This window comes from Bos taurus, chromosome 2, assembly GCF_002263795.3.
Source record: "Bos taurus isolate L1 Dominette 01449 registration number 42190680 breed Hereford chromosome 2, ARS-UCD2.0, whole genome shotgun sequence".
Taxonomy (NCBI): domain Eukaryota; kingdom Metazoa; phylum Chordata; class Mammalia; order Artiodactyla; family Bovidae; genus Bos; species Bos taurus.
In genome coordinates, this window is record NC_037329.1 from 5,499,728 (window position 1) to 5,516,131 (window position 16,404).

General features: G+C 47.5%; 1 long non-coding RNA gene across 2 annotated transcripts; it reads left to right on the forward strand.

Annotated features, from left to right (window-relative positions):
* Positions 1–1,993: 1,993 nt before the first annotated feature.
* On the forward strand, positions 1,994–12,375 carry LOC132342935 (uncharacterized). Of its 2 annotated transcripts, XR_009491480.1 has the most exons (3): positions 1,994–11,439; positions 11,679–11,723; positions 12,209–12,375. It is a non-coding gene; the product is annotated as an uncharacterized lncRNA (long non-coding RNA). The 2 variants fall into 2 exon arrangements; XR_009491479.1 differs by lacking the exon at positions 11,679–11,723.
* Positions 12,376–16,404: the final 4,029 nt, after the last annotated feature.

Below are 16,404 nucleotides of genomic sequence, written 5' to 3' on the forward strand. Positions count from 1 at the left end.
AGAAAGTCACTAGAGCTAATCAGTGAATTTAGCAAAGTTGCAGGATATGAAATTAATACACAGAAATCACTTGCATTTCTATATACTAACAATGAAAAATCAGAAAGAGAAATTAAGGAATCAATCCCATTTACCATGGCAACAAAAAAAATTAAATATCTAGAAATAAACTTATCTAAGGAGACAAAAGAACTGTACACAGAAAATTTTAAGACACTAATGAAAGAAATCAAAGATGACATAAAGAGATGGAGTGATATTCCATTTTCCTGGGTCAGTTCAGTTCAGTTGCTCAGTCATGTCCGACTCTTTGCGACCCCATTCACTACAGCACACCAGGCTCTCCTGTCCATCACCAACTCCCACAGCTTACTCAAACTCATGTCCATTGAATCGGTGATGCCATCCAACCATCTCATCCTCTGTCATCCCCTTCTCCTCCTGCCCTCAATCTTTCCCAGCATCAGGGTCTTTTCCAATGAGTCAGTTCTGCACATCAGGTGGCCAAATTATTGGAGTTTCGGCTTCAACATCAGTCCTTCCAATGAATATTCAGCACTGATTTCCTTTAGGATGGACTGGTTGGATCTCCTTGCAGTCCAAGGGACTCTCAAGAGTCTTCTCCAACACCACAGTTCAAAAGCATCAATTCTTTGGTGCTCAGCCTTCTTTATAGTCCAACTCTCACATCCATACATGACTACTGGAAAAACCATAGCCTGGACTAGACGGACCTTTGTTGGCAAAGTAATGTCTCTGCTTTTTAATATAAATTCCAGTTCCCAGCTGCTGCGCCTTCTAGGGGAACTGCATCCCTATCCCCGGCTGTGGCAAGGAATATCTTATTTTCCTTCCATTTAGGCTGCCACGGAGCAGCTGTTTCACTCTCAGCCTTATATGTTTCTCCTCTGCCTCAGACAATTGCCCTGATGTGGGATCCGATGCCAGCTTCAGTTCCCGCACCCGCCAAGGGCAGGTCAGTCCTACTAACACTCCTGGTTTCCCCCTAGTTCTTTCATCCTCCTGAGTTTGGTGTAGTTCTATATATTCTTTTCCACTGTTCAGGCACTCCTGTCTGCTCTCAGCTGGTGTTCTGCAGCACTTCTGAGTCTGAAGCTGTATTCCTGATGTATCCGTGGAGAGAGATGTGCTCCACGTGCACCGACTCCTCCTCCACCTTGTTCTCCTGTCCACAAGTGGTTCTTGATTGGATCTTTATTTCAACAAACCAACTGCAAGACGTTTGGGGGAGGTATAAAAGGGAGGTCTTTAAACGTGTTCTGGTTATAAGATGATACTAGGAAATTTTTGTTGATTTTCTTAGGTGTGATGATGGCTTTGTGTCTATGTAGGTAGATGTCATTGTTTAAAAAGATTCACATCAAAATGTTACAATACCTGTAACTGACCTCAAAATACCTTTGCCAATAAAAGTAAACATAAAATAATGTCAACCATGATTCAGTCTAGGTAATGGATACATGGAGTTTTGTTATTCCAGTCTGTTTACTGTTCTGCTTGAAATTTTTCAGAATAAAAAGTAAAAAAAAAAAAAAAAATCCTCAGAAGGAGTCATTGTGATTGTAAACTAGGTTTTATTTGAGATAAAATGAAATAATTTTATTTTTATAATTTTTAGCTTTATTTTTTCAAATTAAATCTAACTAGAAGACTTTTTTCCTAATATTTCCTCTAAATTTTAGTTTCTGTTTTAAGCAAGTTCACTTTTAGTGGACTTTTTTTCCTTTTGGTGTCAGTATTTTTGAGTAACAGCTTGAGTGCTCACGACTTTACATGTAAGAATTCTAAAAAATTCCCTTTGAAAATGAAAGTGGAAAAATTCCTTTTGAAAACAAAGCCAAAGTCCTACATTTTTGCTTCCTGGCCACTGCCAAGTGGCTACAAAGGGCCGTTTCTCCAAGATTCACTCATCTCCTGTCCCAGGTGCTGGGTCCCAGTGTGAGCTGTTTCCTTGCCAGCTGTGTCCCAGGGAAGTGCCTTGACTTCCTATCTGTCAAATGGGGGATTAGTGGTCTCCCAGGAGATAGCAAGGAGTAAATGAACTGATGCTGCAAACCCAAAGCAGTTGTAAGCTGGCCCTGAGAGGCCCTGGGTGAAGACTCTACCCTGAATGAGACAGGCTGGGTGTGTACCCTGCTTCCAGAACTTCCTCAAGCTCCCAGCTTCATTGAAAGTACTTATAAAACAAACTCTACTGAAGGAATTTCCAAAAGAGAGAAAGTAGGGCTGGAGGGGTCTGGACAGCTCTGAGAGGTGTTGTGGAAATAGTTACTATAGCCCAGAAAGACTAAACAGTTTGAGCAAAGAGAGGGTATCTGAAGTGCTTGTTTTGGTGGGTAAATTTTTTCAAAAAATTAATTTTATTGACTATAGTTGATTTACAACGTGTTAATTTCTGTTGCACAGCAAAGTGACTCAGTTACACATAGACACATTCGTTTTCATCTTCCTTTCCCTTGTGGTTCATCACAGGGTGCTGAATACAGCTCCCTGTGCCACACAGTAGGATGTTGTTGTTGATCCATTCTGTATGTGATACTTTGCATCTGCTAACCCCAAAATCCCGGTCCCTCCCTCCTTCACCCTCTTCCCCACCGCCAGCAGTCTGTTCTCTATGTCTGTGAGTCTGTCTGTAAATTCACTTGTGTCAGATTTTAGATTCGATATATAAGTGGTATCATATGGTATTTGTCTTTCTCCCTTCACTTACTATTATCATTTCTAGGACTGCCCATGTAGCTGCAAATGGCATTATTTCATTCTTTTTAATGACCAAATAGTATTCCACTGTATATGTACCACACCTTCTTTATCCATTCATCTGTTAATGGCTATTTAGGTTGCTTCCATGCCTTGTCTGGGCTTCCCTGGTGGCTCAGCTGGTAAAGAATCTGCCTGCAATGCAGGAGATCTGGGTTCAATCCCTGGGTCAGGAAGATCCTTGGAGAAGGAAATGGCTACCTACTCTAGTATTCTGGCTTGGAGAATTCCATGGACTATATAGTCCATGGGATCACAAAGAGTCAGACACAATTGAGTGACTTTCACTTTCATGTCTAGACTATTGTAAATAATGCTGCTATGAACAATTGGGGTGCATGTATCTTTGAATTGTAATTTTCTCCAGATACAGGCCCAGGAGTGGGATTGCTAGATCATACAGCAATTCTATTTTTAGTTTTTTGAGGAACCTCCATACTGTTTTCCATAGTGGCTGCACCAATTTACATTTTGGTGGGTAATAACTTCTTTAAATTCCAAGCAACATTACACAATTCTTTGGGCAAAGGAATCAGCATGACTCTAGTCTCACTCCAGCCCCACTGGAGGCCATGGCCTTGAGTGAACTTGCATCCTGGGAGCTGCTACAGGTGCAGTGACTATTGAGTAGCCATTCCTTTTCACCTCCAGCCCAGACTTCTCTTCTGAGCTTTACACATAAATGTGCCCACCTGATCTGCTGTTACGGATCTCTCAAATGCACCTCAGATCGGACCCAGCACATATGACAAAATACAGAGCTTGAGGCCCCCCCAAAACCTGCTCCTCCTTCAGTGACGGACATCCTCTCCATCCAGAAGGGGGAGTCTAAAAATATTTTTACCTCCTTCTCTTTCCTTCTCCTCCCTCCCAGAGTCAATCATAACCAAGTCTGATCAGTTTCTGCTCTATTTCCAGCCTGCCCTTTTGTTCCATTTCTGTCTGCTACAGACTTCCAAAGCCACAGATCTCTTTACATCACCCCTCTGGGAACAGTTCCTCAGTAGCTGTCCATTGCTCTCACCTTTAGGAACTATAGCTTCTATCAAGTCCTTCAAGGTCTGTTGTGGTCTGACACTTGCCCACTGCTCCTGCCTTATCTTGTCTTATTCTCTGCACTAACTCTATTCCACTGAGGAAAACAGGCTTGGCCAAGAAGGGAGTTAATTAGTACCAGCCTAGAATACAAACTTTAGGAGAAAGAGAGCGTGTCTGGTTGATTATCACCAAACTAACTCTTGGAAAACAGGATGGTTGCCATTTGTGGGACCATGGGATTCTGACAAACTAAATTCACATCAGACTTTATTTTGGGGGGCTCCAAAATCACTGCAGATGGTGATTGCAACCATGAAATTAAAAGACGCTTACTCCTTGGAAGGAAAGTTATGACCAACCTAGATAACATATTCAAAAGCAGAGACATTACTTTGCCAACAAAGGTCTGTCTAGTCAAGGCTATGGTTTTTCCAGTGGTCATGTATGTATGTGAGATTTGGACTGTGAAGAAAGCTGAGTGCCAAAGAATTGATGCTTTTGAACTGTGGTGTTGGAGAAGACTCTTGAGAGTCCCTTGGATTGCAAGGAGATCCAACCAGTATATTCTAAAGGAGATCAGTCCTGGGTGTTCTTTGGAAGGACTGTTGCTAAAACTGAAATTCCAATACTTTGGCCACCTCATGCAAAGAGTTGACTCATTGGAAAAGACTCTGATGCTGGGAGGTATTGGGGGCAGAAGGAGAAGGGGATGACAGAGGATGAGATGGCTGGATGGCATCATCGACTCAATGGACATGAGTTTGAGTGAACTCCGGGAGTTGGTGATGGACAGGGAGGCCTGGCGTGCTGCAATTCATGGGGTTGCAAAGAGCGACTGAACTGAACTGAGTGACTGAACTGAACTGAGCTACCATTGCCTCATTTTTCTTATTTGCAAATCTCAGGAGCCATACATGTCATTGGTACCTTAGGGTGTATTTCTGGATTGACATTTGTGGCAGTTCTGACCTGGTTTTGAAGTTTCTTGGCTTTAAGTTGTCCCTTGAACCTGAGTACTGGTTACCTGGTGCAGTGGACCAATGTTCAGATACCGGCTCCTCTGCTTAAGAGTCCTGTGAATAGGATCATAACCTCACTGACCCTCAGTCTCTTCCTCTATAAAACAGATAATTTTACTTGTTCTGTTTGCCTCGAAGGGTTGCTTTGAGGCTCACACAACTCATGCAGCCATTATGTGTGGATAAGGTAACTCACATAGGTCATTGGTCCAAGCTGGGCCAGATTTAAGAGTGACAGGGTATGATATTTATAATTACAGAGGGACAGTACATCCAAATGGGACAATGCTGTGGAAGCTGGGACACTTGGTGACCCTGAGCACAGAAGGCGACCTTTTTGTACACTATGGCTTTTGTTCTCCCAGCTGATGACAGTGGGGAAGGTGAGCAAGGCTTCCGTCCTCAGAATGAGTTTGTATTTAAAAGTTTTCTACGTGCTCTTGGCCCCCATGGAGATCATTTCCATTCCTTAGGGCATCCAAGATAAACAGGGGGTTTGTTTTTGGAAGCTATTAAATTACTCACTATGCCTGCCATTGCAGAAGATGAGGGTTCGATCCCTGGGTTGGAAAGATCCCCTGGTGTGGGAAATGGCAAGCCACTCCAGTATTCTTGCCTGGAAAATCCCATTGACAGAAGAGCCTGGTGGGCTACAGTCCATGGTGTTGCAAGGAGTCGGACATGACTTGGTGACTAAACAACAAGAACAACAAATGTTCCTGTTATTGTGTCTGGCTGATTACAAGTATTACCAGTCTGAAGGGAAAGCTTTCAGATCAGGGCAAGGCTGTACCGCGGGCCGGGAGTCCTTTGCATGAGCTTCTGAAGTCATAGGCTTGGCCCCAGTCCTTGCTCTTCTCTTTAATATTTGCATCTTCTCCACTTCCCTCGGTGACTTTCTCTCTCTCTCTCTCTCTCTCTCTGATCTCCTCTCCCAAAACTGTCTTAATTGTTCATGGTTCAGGTTGATTTGTTATCCCTCTTACACAAAACGTGGCAGGGAATGGCTTGGTCTAGAGCCCCTTTCATCGGAAGGTCCATGTTAGTTTGGGGGCAGGGCTGGCACTAGGGTGAGGCAATGGGGAGTTGCCTTGGGTGCAAAATTTAAAACGGCACTCCAAAACTCAGGAACCAAGAAATGTATTATTTTAACGCAATGTTAAAAATAATAAAAATTAAGGTCAAATTTCCAAGATGAACTAAAAAAATATTGAAGTGTTAAATAAAGACAACATTAGTGCCAAATCATATTGTTGCTGAGGCAAAAAGGAAAATCAGTAATATTGATCCTGTCTTTAATGGAAATTTTTATATTTTGTGTATCATGGATTTTTTTGTTTGTTTGTTATTGTTTTGCATTAACTCTGTCACAGGATGAGGGGCCTCTTTAGAGCTGAAACACCACAGAGCCCCTCCTCCCTCCCCTTACTATTGGAAGTGTCTCAGTGGAAGGCTGCGCTCATTTCGTGCCGTAAAGTCCAGAAGGAAAGCAAGGCCAAGACAGTGCTCAGGGGGCAAGCTGGAAATGGAGCCTGAGACAGGAGACAGGGCAGATGTAGATGGAGGAGCGCCGTCTGGGCCGTGTAAGAAGAAAGACTGCAGGTCGCCTGCGCAGCAACTTGGATTTCTCACAGTGAGCGTGGAGACTGAGGCCTCGAGGTGTTTGCTGGGTTGCCCACCCTCCCTGGGAGTGCCCACACGCAGAGAACAAGAGCCCCCAGGCCAGCTGGGGAGGCAGGGTCTGGGGAGACTCCCACTCCACTGCCCCCTCGGGGGCATACAGAGCTGTCCCCTCACTTACACCCTCTCAAGCACTAAAACCCGTGCTGGAACTTTACCCGGGCCTGAGTCTGCCGCGAATGCTGGACAGGCCCCGACCCAGGCCTCACTCTCCAGGGCCTCTTCACCTGGCGGTCTTCCCCTCTGGGGTGGGGAGAGTCAGGACCTCTCCTGGCACACTTGCTCTGTGAGTTGGAATGAGGTGCCCTGAAGAGGAGGGCGAGGGGAGAGCACCCTGCACGCTGACTGACGTGGACAGGGTGGGGCCGGCCCCCACCCCTCGGAAAGCACTGTAAGCAGATAAGTTAGGGGGTCCTGGGAGAAAGAACAAGGCATGGCTTTCTTGACGTAAGAGAAGCCATTTTGGAATCTAAGCCTGGCCACGGTGCTTGACCTGGAACAGATCCTAGTAATCAACTCTCTTAAGGCAACAAAGGAATGCAGGAACAGAGAAAAGGTAGTCAAACAATAATGCAAAGATAAAGCAGTGTCCTAGTTCCTCCTTAGGGACTAATTTTGTTGTTCAGTCGCTAAGTCATGTCTGGCTATTTGCAATTCTATGGACTGCAGCACGTTAGGCTTCCTGTCCTTCACTATCTCCTGGAGTTTGCTCAAATTCATATCCATTGAGTTGATGATGCCATCCAACCATCTTATCCTCTGTTGTCCTCCTCCCCTCAATCTTTCCCAGCATCAGAGTCTTTTCCAATGAGTCGGCTCTTTGCATCAGGTGGCCAAAGTATTGGAGCTTCAGCTTCAGCATTAGTCCTTCCAGTGGATATTCAGGGTTGATTTCCTTTAGGATTCAGTTCAGTTCAGTTCAGTTCAGTTCAGTCGCTCAGTTGTGTCCGACTCTTTGACTATACATAATGATATATTTTTGTGGGGGAATCAAAGCCCTGCCGGAGTCCAGCCCCGGCTGATCCAGGGTATTCGAAGGAGAGACGGCGTAGGCGAAGATCAGGAAACAATTGCTTAAAACGTTAATTAAGGATATAAAGAGTAATAGAATGAGGATAGCTCAGTGAGGAAATTCAGTGGAGAAAAGAGGCTGAAATAAGGATAGCTCAGTGAGGAAATTCAGTGGAGAAAAGAGGCTGAATAATTCAGCCAGAAGGTAAGAGAAAGAACGACATGGTAAGACCAAGTTTCGGTGAACAAGGCCCCGCACTTTATTTTCCAAAGTAGTTTTTATACCTTAAGTTATGCATAGAGGATAATGGGGGAAGGGGTAGAGTCATGCAGTATGCCAGGCTTTCTTCCTGCAAACTTATCATATGCAAAAGTTTAGGTGATTTGCATCATCTTCTGGCTCGGAGGCCTTTTTCTCTAAAGGTGATTATTCTAAAGTCAGGCGCCAGCCTCCAAAAAGCATTAGATAAAGTTGCATTCCTACAGAGCAAAGGTGTGGTGGGCTATAACAAGAAAAAGAATTAACTCAAGGGTCCCAGGTTACAAACATTAAAGCTACTACTTACACCAATTATATTAATCAATACACTGCCAGGGACACAGCAGATAAGGGATATGGAAACTTAGCAGCAAACATTGGCCCAACAAGTGAAAATCCCTTCACCAATACAATTTCTAATCAATCTTTTAACTGCTCAAAGGAATCTGTATTTAGACAGTTTAGAACATCTCATGCCTCTCACAGTTGGGAGGCTCTGAACAATCACATGTGGCCGGAAAAACCTATTCAGGCAGGCTAGAGGACTTCCAAAGGAGTTTGTAGGTTAAACACTGTCACACCCAGGAGTTATTAACTGGAACTGTAAGCTAACTCTTTTTTTTCAGAGAGAGGTAGTGGGGGACAGCCCCCCGTAAAGTCAGAGGTGTAGGTGAAAGCACAAAGCAGAAAGTAGGCAGACTCTGGTTTTGGGGGTAGATGCTCGAGAATTTCCAGGGAGACTCCTGAGGCTTGATCCCGCCTTTGCATATGCCAAGCCTCCTTCCTCATGACCTTTGTCATGGGCGGAGTTCCTCCTGCTGGCTACCGGCAGTGATAGAATTCCAGTTGAGCTATTCCAGATCCTGAAAGATGATGCTGTGGAAAGTGCTGCACTCAATATGCAATATGCACGCAATATGCAATATGCACTCAATATGCAATATGCAATATGCACTCAATATGCAATATGCCGGCTCCCGGCAAAACCCCCACCCAGCTGGAGGATGGAATGATGGTGTTGACCCTCCTGGCTTAAATCAACTAAAGCTTGGACTCTGTTGACCTTTGCCCCAATTCTATGCTGAATTATCCTCTGCTCGAGCCCCTCCATGAATATGCCAGGACCCTTAGCTTAAAACGTCCTCGATTTTGCTGTTAAGAAGACACTGCTTTGGAAAAGATCCCCAGCATTCTCCTAATTTGCTGCAAGTAAAAAAAAATCCTTCCATCCTTCCTTCTCCCAATCTTTGGCTTGGTTGTACCTATTGGTTTGACACCCATCAAGAGGCCAGCCCAGTTTTCAGGTAATAGCACCTTCGGGCAGAGTGTGGTCTGTACTGACCTGGGCTGGACAGTGTCCTGCAGATGGGTCAAGCAAGGGTCCCAGGACATTAGGTCAGCAGGTCAAAACTCAAGCCTGGGGTGGCGCCCAACCCAATGGGCCCCAGGACAAAGCAGCCTGCCAGGGGTGGGGGCCAGGATGCAGGGCCTGCTTGTCCCTGTGTCCTTCCCCAGCCACCCCCCAGGGACTGACTGTCCAGCCCCGCATGTCCACCAGAAGGGGCTGAGACTGCTCCCACTGTGTTTGTGGCTCTCTCTACAGCTGCTCCATGGGTCTCCAGAACTCCCCTCTTGGCTCTGGGAGCCCTGCTCCCCATGCCCAGGACTGTCTTGTCCCCAGGAAGGCCACACTGCCATTCTCTGTCCATCCAGACTCTCATGGCATGGAGGTGGGGCCAGGCTTTGGGCTGCCCTGACATGTTCCCAAGCACGGCGTTGCAGAGTTGCCCCCAGCTGTGATGTGTGTGGTCCTGGAAATAGACTCTGCAGGGATTTTATTTGGGAGGTGACCCCAAAGGGAAGCAGGAGAGAGGGATGAGGCAAACCAAGATTGGGAAGCAGAGAAAGCCCACATCAGATAGGATTTTGTGAGCAATGGGATCACTGCCAAGGATGGTCCATTGGGAGGTCAGGAGCTGAAGTATTGACTACCCTCGTCCCCCGTGGGCTGGGGTGGTCCCTGGGACCATTAAGAACCTGGGCAAAGAGAGTCAGACATGCAGGCTTCTCCTGTAGGCTCAGGCCTGGTACCCACTCTGCACGTGGAGCATTGTGACTGAGGGTGGATTTTGTACTTGAGCACCTCTGGGCAGGACAATGGGACTCCCCATCGTCTTCCTCTGACTCCACTGTAGGTCCCTGGTCTGGCTGTAGCTTGGCCCACACCAGGCCCACAGGATCTGCCTTTGGTTGATTGAAGTGTGATGCAGTCCTGGCACTAACCACTTGGACTCAGCACAGGCCTCACAGGCTGAGGGCACCTCTTCCATGAGACTCCCCCTTCTTCAGACACCAGCCATAGGCTCTGGGGCTACCAGGCCACTTGTGCTTCTGACCAACCAGCTGCAAATTCAGGAGCTCTCGTGACTACCTCAGGGTCAAAAGCTCACTAGAATGGCCCACAGAATTCAAGAAAGTACTAGATTTATCAATATAGTTTTGTTTTCAGTGGTACAATTCAGCCAAATGAAGACACATGTAGGGTCAGGTCTGGGAGGGCCTCACATGTGAAGCCTCTGCTCCCCCGGGCTGAGCCACCCTCCTGGCACATCAGTGTGTTCACCACGCAGTAAGTTTTTACTGAGATTTCATTACGTAGGCACAGCTGACTGAGTCACGGCCAAACCCGAGTCAAGGCTGAACTTGCTGCACATGGCCCCTTAATCACACAAGGCTCAAAGCCTAATCACAGGGTTGGTCTTTCCCTCAACTTGAGGTATCTCAGGGCCCACATGACTAACCTTGTTAGCATAAACTACTGGACTCAGCATGAATAACCAAGATGCTCTTACTTCTCAGAAAATCCCGAGGATGTCACTTCCCAGACACCTAAGACAATGATCAACCAACTTTCTTTCAACGTGTGCCCATTCTGATGCGTTAGCGGCTGCTTCTAAAACTGTGCCGAGAAAGTTTCCGAGGCTAGATTCAGGCTCAGTAGAGTGTGACGATGGGCGGAGGTGGGGGCTGTGCTCTCTCTATGACATCCTTGTATAGTTGGAATTATCATAAAAAGAGGCAGTTTTGTAGATGCTGGAATATTTTTTTTATCCAAAGAATCTGTTAGCACAGCCCAGGAAAAACACTTGGAATATAGTTTTTTGTGACACAGCTAAGAAGCCCCTTTCAATGGTCGCTAGAACATTAATTTCCATTTATTATGGGTTCCAGAAACTGTACTGGGTACTTCATATATAGTCTCATCTAATTCTCATAACGTCCCCCAAAGCCCATGTTATTCTAGTTTTTCTTGACAACTAAACTGAGACTCAGAGACGTTGACTAATTGCCTCAAGATCACACAGCCTCTGTTCTGGTCACGACACTGCTCCGCCTTACTGGCAAACTTCTTTTTTTTTTTTTCTCCTTCCCTCTGTGCGGGCCCCACCCCTCCACTGGCAAACTTCTGAAAGCTGCAGGCACATCACTAGTTGACGTAAGTGGAGGGTTTATGCTGTCATCGACAGTGATCTAGATATGGGGGGATGGGCCTGAGTCTAATAGGGAGAAAGGAGAGCTCAGGCTGAGCCCAGAGCAGAGGGCCTTCTGGAGGAAGCAGGGCATGAGGGGAACCCTGAAGGGAGAAAGACGGTTGGTGTTTGGGGAGGAAGAAAGGAGGGGTGAGTGTTCTGGGAGGGGCCAGGCCTGGTCGAAGGGAGAGAGATAGCTTGCAGGCAGTGGTGGGACCTGGGCTGAGTGTGGGGAGGATGCGTGTGTGTGCCCATCTTGGGCGGCAGGGAGGGCCAAGTCAGGGGTGGCTCAAAATGTGGCAGAGGAGCTTAGACTGGAAGCGCAGCTGATGGAGCAGAATGATCAAACTGTCCAATCAGTTCTAGGTTTGCCACGCGGAGACCAGGCACTAACAGACTGCCGAGGTAATCTCAGCTCATGTCCATGTCACAGGAGAGAAAGGGAGGTCCACAGAAGGGCTTGGGCTTACCTCAGATCAGCCAGGAGGAGAGGGAGGAGTCAGAACTAGGGACCAGGGTCTCTGAGCGCTGAGCTGCGGGGTGAGGAGTGTGTGAGATCCGGATGACCTACCCTGAGGCTGGGGGCTGGTAGGAGGCCTCTGCCAGGGTGGGAGTGGGGGCAGTGTGCAGGCTGAGAGGCTGGAGGACGTGGGGAAGGGTCACCAGCTTGGCCCGTGGGATGAAGAGGAGAGAAGCCGTGTGGAGGGCTTTCACGAGGAGCCCATGCCCGCACGCGTGAAGCGCCCTCCAGGAACTGCCTGCCTGTGTCCCCATCCGCTGCGGACCTGAGTCCTCTAGGCTGCACTTCCTGAACGGCAGGTGTGGGGGTTACTTTCAGCTGCCTGCCTGTTAATTGGGATGGAGGCCAAGAAGGGCTGTTGTTTACACAGGATGTTATCAGAACAAATCCTGCGTGGGAGCCCGCAGTGTGGAGGATGAGAGAAGTCAGCAGGAGAAAGTAAACCTTGGGGGCCCCACAGGCGGATGTGGTAGGCAACTCAGCCCCACCCACCAGCTGTCAATCACAACTTTAATAATAATTCCATACGCCTCTGGAGCGATTTCTTGCAGCCTTCATGGACAACTGCTTTCCCCTCCTGTCACAGAAGGGTCGTAGTTGCTAGTAGCGAAACTCCCATCTCCAGCGGTTTCCCCAGCGCAACGGGGTGACTTGTCCAGCGTCGGGCTCAGCTTGTCTCCACTGTTGTCTTGGCTCTGCCTTCTGGCAAGCCTGGGAGCTCCTTTCAGGCTGGGAGCGCGTTTCAGCCTTCGTGTCTACACCTCACAGTGAACAGAGGAAGCAATATCATCTCATTCATTCATTCATGCAACAAATATTTACTGGGTGCCTACTGCAGGCCTTTTACTGTTCTCCGGGCTGGCGTTCAACCAGGGAACAAAAATCAGGTGCAGAGTCTTGTCCAGGCGCCCAGGTTCCAGCAGAGGGCGGTAGACAGTAACTGTAGTCAGTTTCTTTCAAAAGTGTTAAAAGTGATAGGAATAAGGAGAGCGAGGGACTTCCCAGTGGCTAAGACTCCGCACTCCCAATGCAGGGGACCCGGGTTCCATCCCTGGGGAGCTATATCCTGTGTCAAAACTAAAGATCTCCCATGCAAGGGAAGATCCTGGCACAGCAAGGAGATGACAGGGTGCACGATCCAACTTGGCAATTGGGGCAGGCCTCATTGAGGAATTTTCTGGAGGAAGAATGTTCCAGATCGAGAGCAGCTGGTGCAGAGACGTGGAGGTGGGCGTGTTCCTGGGTGTCCCAGGAGCAGTGAGGCAGCCAGGTGGCTGCAGTGGAGATTGAGGCAGGGACAGTAAGAGTTGCTGGTGGGGCTGGTGGGGCCGAGTGGTGGCCGTTTGTAAGGACTCTGAGTGAAATGGGGGTTATGGCAGGGGTCTGAGCAGAGGAAGGACACAATAGAACTCGAATTTCAAAAGGCTCTCCTTGGCTGTCACAGCAGCAGGGGGCCCAATTAAGATGCTATGTTGGTCACCTAGGCTTGGACCAGGGTGATAGCAGTGGAGGTGGTGGGCATGGTCAGGTTCCAGACAGATTTTGAAGCCAAAGCCAAGAGAACGTCCCAGAAGTTCAGATGTGGGGCCGTAGGAGGAAGACAGCAGGGGAAGCTGACTCCGGGTTTTGGGTCTGATCTCTGGAGATCACCGTTGGACCTGTTAGGGATGATCTGCCCACAAGGCATCTGGTGGAGATGTGGAAGAGGCAGGAGTCCAGGTGGCCTGGAGTGCTGGGAAGATGTCTGGGGTGCAGACAGCTAAATTCAAGAGCTATGGGCAAACGGGTGGTCTTCGGCGCCATGGCCTGAATGGCAACAAACGGGTGGGTGTGGAAAGAGAGGGGCACTGGCGCTGGATCCTTTCCCTTCACGGGAAACAGCCCGGGAGAGGAAGAGTCAGCCCAGGAAGTGGAGGTGGAGATGGACAGCCCAGAGCTGGAAGCTGTGATACTGCGATTTACAAAAAGAAACGTATATTTAGTCTCTGTCCCCTTTTCTGGCACAGAGCTCCTAAAGCCCTTGGTACTTGTCTTCGTTACGTTAATGAAGTGGATTTTGGAAAGCACCTAAGGGTGGTGGCTGGTGGCCACGCGAAGAGAGAACTGGAACTTTAAGCGTCAAGTCCCCTGACGTCGAGGGAGGAGGAATAAGGCTAGAGTTTGGATCAGTCACCATGGCCAATAAATGTAATCACCCGTGCCTATGTAATGAAACTTCCAGTAAAAATCCAGAAAGGGTTCAGAGAACATCCAGGTGGATAAACCCAGGGAGATCCGGGGAGAGTGGCGTGCTCAGGGACAGCGTGGAAGTTCGTCCTCCCCCCCAAATGCTTTGCCCTACGCATCTCTTCCCTCTGGCTGCTCCTGAGGTATATCCTTTGTAATGAACCAATGATCTAGAGAGTAAAATGTTTCTCTGAGTTCTGTGAGCCACTCTACAAGTTAATCACATCCAAGAAGGGGGCCATGGGAACCTCCAGTCTTCTAGCCGGTCGGTCAGAATCATACATAACACCCTGGACTTGCGATTGGCGTCTAAAGTTGGGGAGGAGGGCAGCCTTGTAGGACTGAGCCTCATCTGGGAGATCCGATGCTGTCTGCAGGCAGATAGTGTCAGAACTGACTTAATGGTAGCACACTGAACTGGTGTCTGAGAATTGCTTGTTGGTGTAGGGGGAAAAAAACCCTGCACATTGGAATTGGTGCTGGAGTCTTAGATGTTTTAGAAGCCAATGAAGAGAGGGCATGAGGGAGGGGGATTCCCTGCTGTGTCCAGCAATGCCTAGTGGAGGAGGAGGAGGAGAATTGAGATCAGATTTAGCCACATCAGTTACTGTGAGCTTGACAGGGCAGCAAGAGCAGAGCGATTGGGACAGAAACCCCAATGAGTGGGTTAAAGAAGGATGTGAGGAGAGGCACTGGGGACCGTGAGTGTGGGTGATTCTGAGTTTTGCTGCAAAGGGAACAAAGGAATGGGGGGTGACTAGTAGAGGTGTTACTGAACTAAGGTCTGGCTGCTCGCTGCTCAATATCATACTCAAGAGAGAGACAAACGTTGGTAGCATCACTGACTCAGTGGACATGAATCTGAGCGAATTCCAGGAGGTAGTGGAGGACAGAGGAGCCTGGCTTGCTGTGGTCAATGGGGTTGGAAAGAGTCAGATACAACTTAGCAGCTGAACAACAACAACAGCAGCAACAAAAAACTGACAACCCCATACCCTGGTGCCACTTTCGCTTTCTGAAGTGACCTACATTCTATCTGTAGAGTATGCTTCTCTCTAAGTAAATTCACTTCTTACCTATCACTCTGTCTCTCACTGAATTCTTTCCGTGACGAGACATTGAGAACCTGAACTTCATTAAGTCCTGAGACCAGTGTGATCTCAGTTAAAAGATCGTGGTTTATGCTTGTGAACAGCCGTTTTCCGTTAGAAAACTGAATCAGGTTCGATACGGCTCCCAGCAGCAGGAGCTCAGGTTGAGTTCTCAACCACCCATCCAGCAGTTATATCCAAGGCCTGACCTTGACATCCAGAGAGTGGCACGGATGAGGCCCACCTCCCGGCTTCATAGTGCAGGGAGCAGAAGAATTATGATAGAGAAAAAAAATTTTTAGTAATTAAATATTTCTATTTTTCAATTGGTATTTTTTTCAGTTTGGGATTTGAAAGATAAACTCCAGTACCATACCTGTTTGTATTATGTTCCATGCATTCACCAGCATTCAGAAAGATTCCATTTGACATTAAAAAAAAAAAAAGAAAGAAAGCCTGTGGTTTAAGTCCCAAAATGAGGACACAACCCAGGAGACAACACCTCTGTTTCTGACAAACTGCAAAGATCATTCAATGGGGAAAGGAGTCTTTTTCTGAGGGAGGAAAGGAACAGACCAAGCTGATTCCATCTTGAAAAAGAAGGAAGGTCCACCTTGCACTTTCAGTGAGCTTTGGACTATGTGCCTGGTAGCCCTGGGGGTAACATACCCGTGGCCAAACTGGCCTCCTGGACTGATAAACACCAGATTCCATACCAAGATTTCACATCCCCAAAAAGAATGTAATAATCCCCTATGTGGTCAATCACCTCTGTAATCTTGATGGCACCCATTGGTATAGGCCACAGTGTATAACCAGCTGACCCTTCTGATTATGAATCATGGCTGCAACCTGATTGAATCTCCCTTTAATACTTTCCAGGCTAGGTTTAAGGAATTTGGGGATGTGGGCTTGAGCAGTACACTTAAGGTATATAAGGTTTTCACAAAAGTCGGTTGCGGTCCTTGGCTAAGAGGAGACTCTGCCTTGGGCCCGGAGTAATAAACTGCCCTCCACTATCTTCATCGTCCTTCTGAGTCAGTTTGTTTCCCGGAATGTGTGGCCACAACATTTCAACAAATGATGCAGAGAAAACTGGATGTTCAGATGCAAAGGAATAAAGTTGGGCCTGTTGACTTAGAAAAACGCTCAATGTGAGAATTGTGAGTTAAATTTTATTTAGTGGAACATGAGGACTGCAGCCCAGGAGACAGCACTTCAGATAGTTCTGAGAAAACTGCTCCAAAGA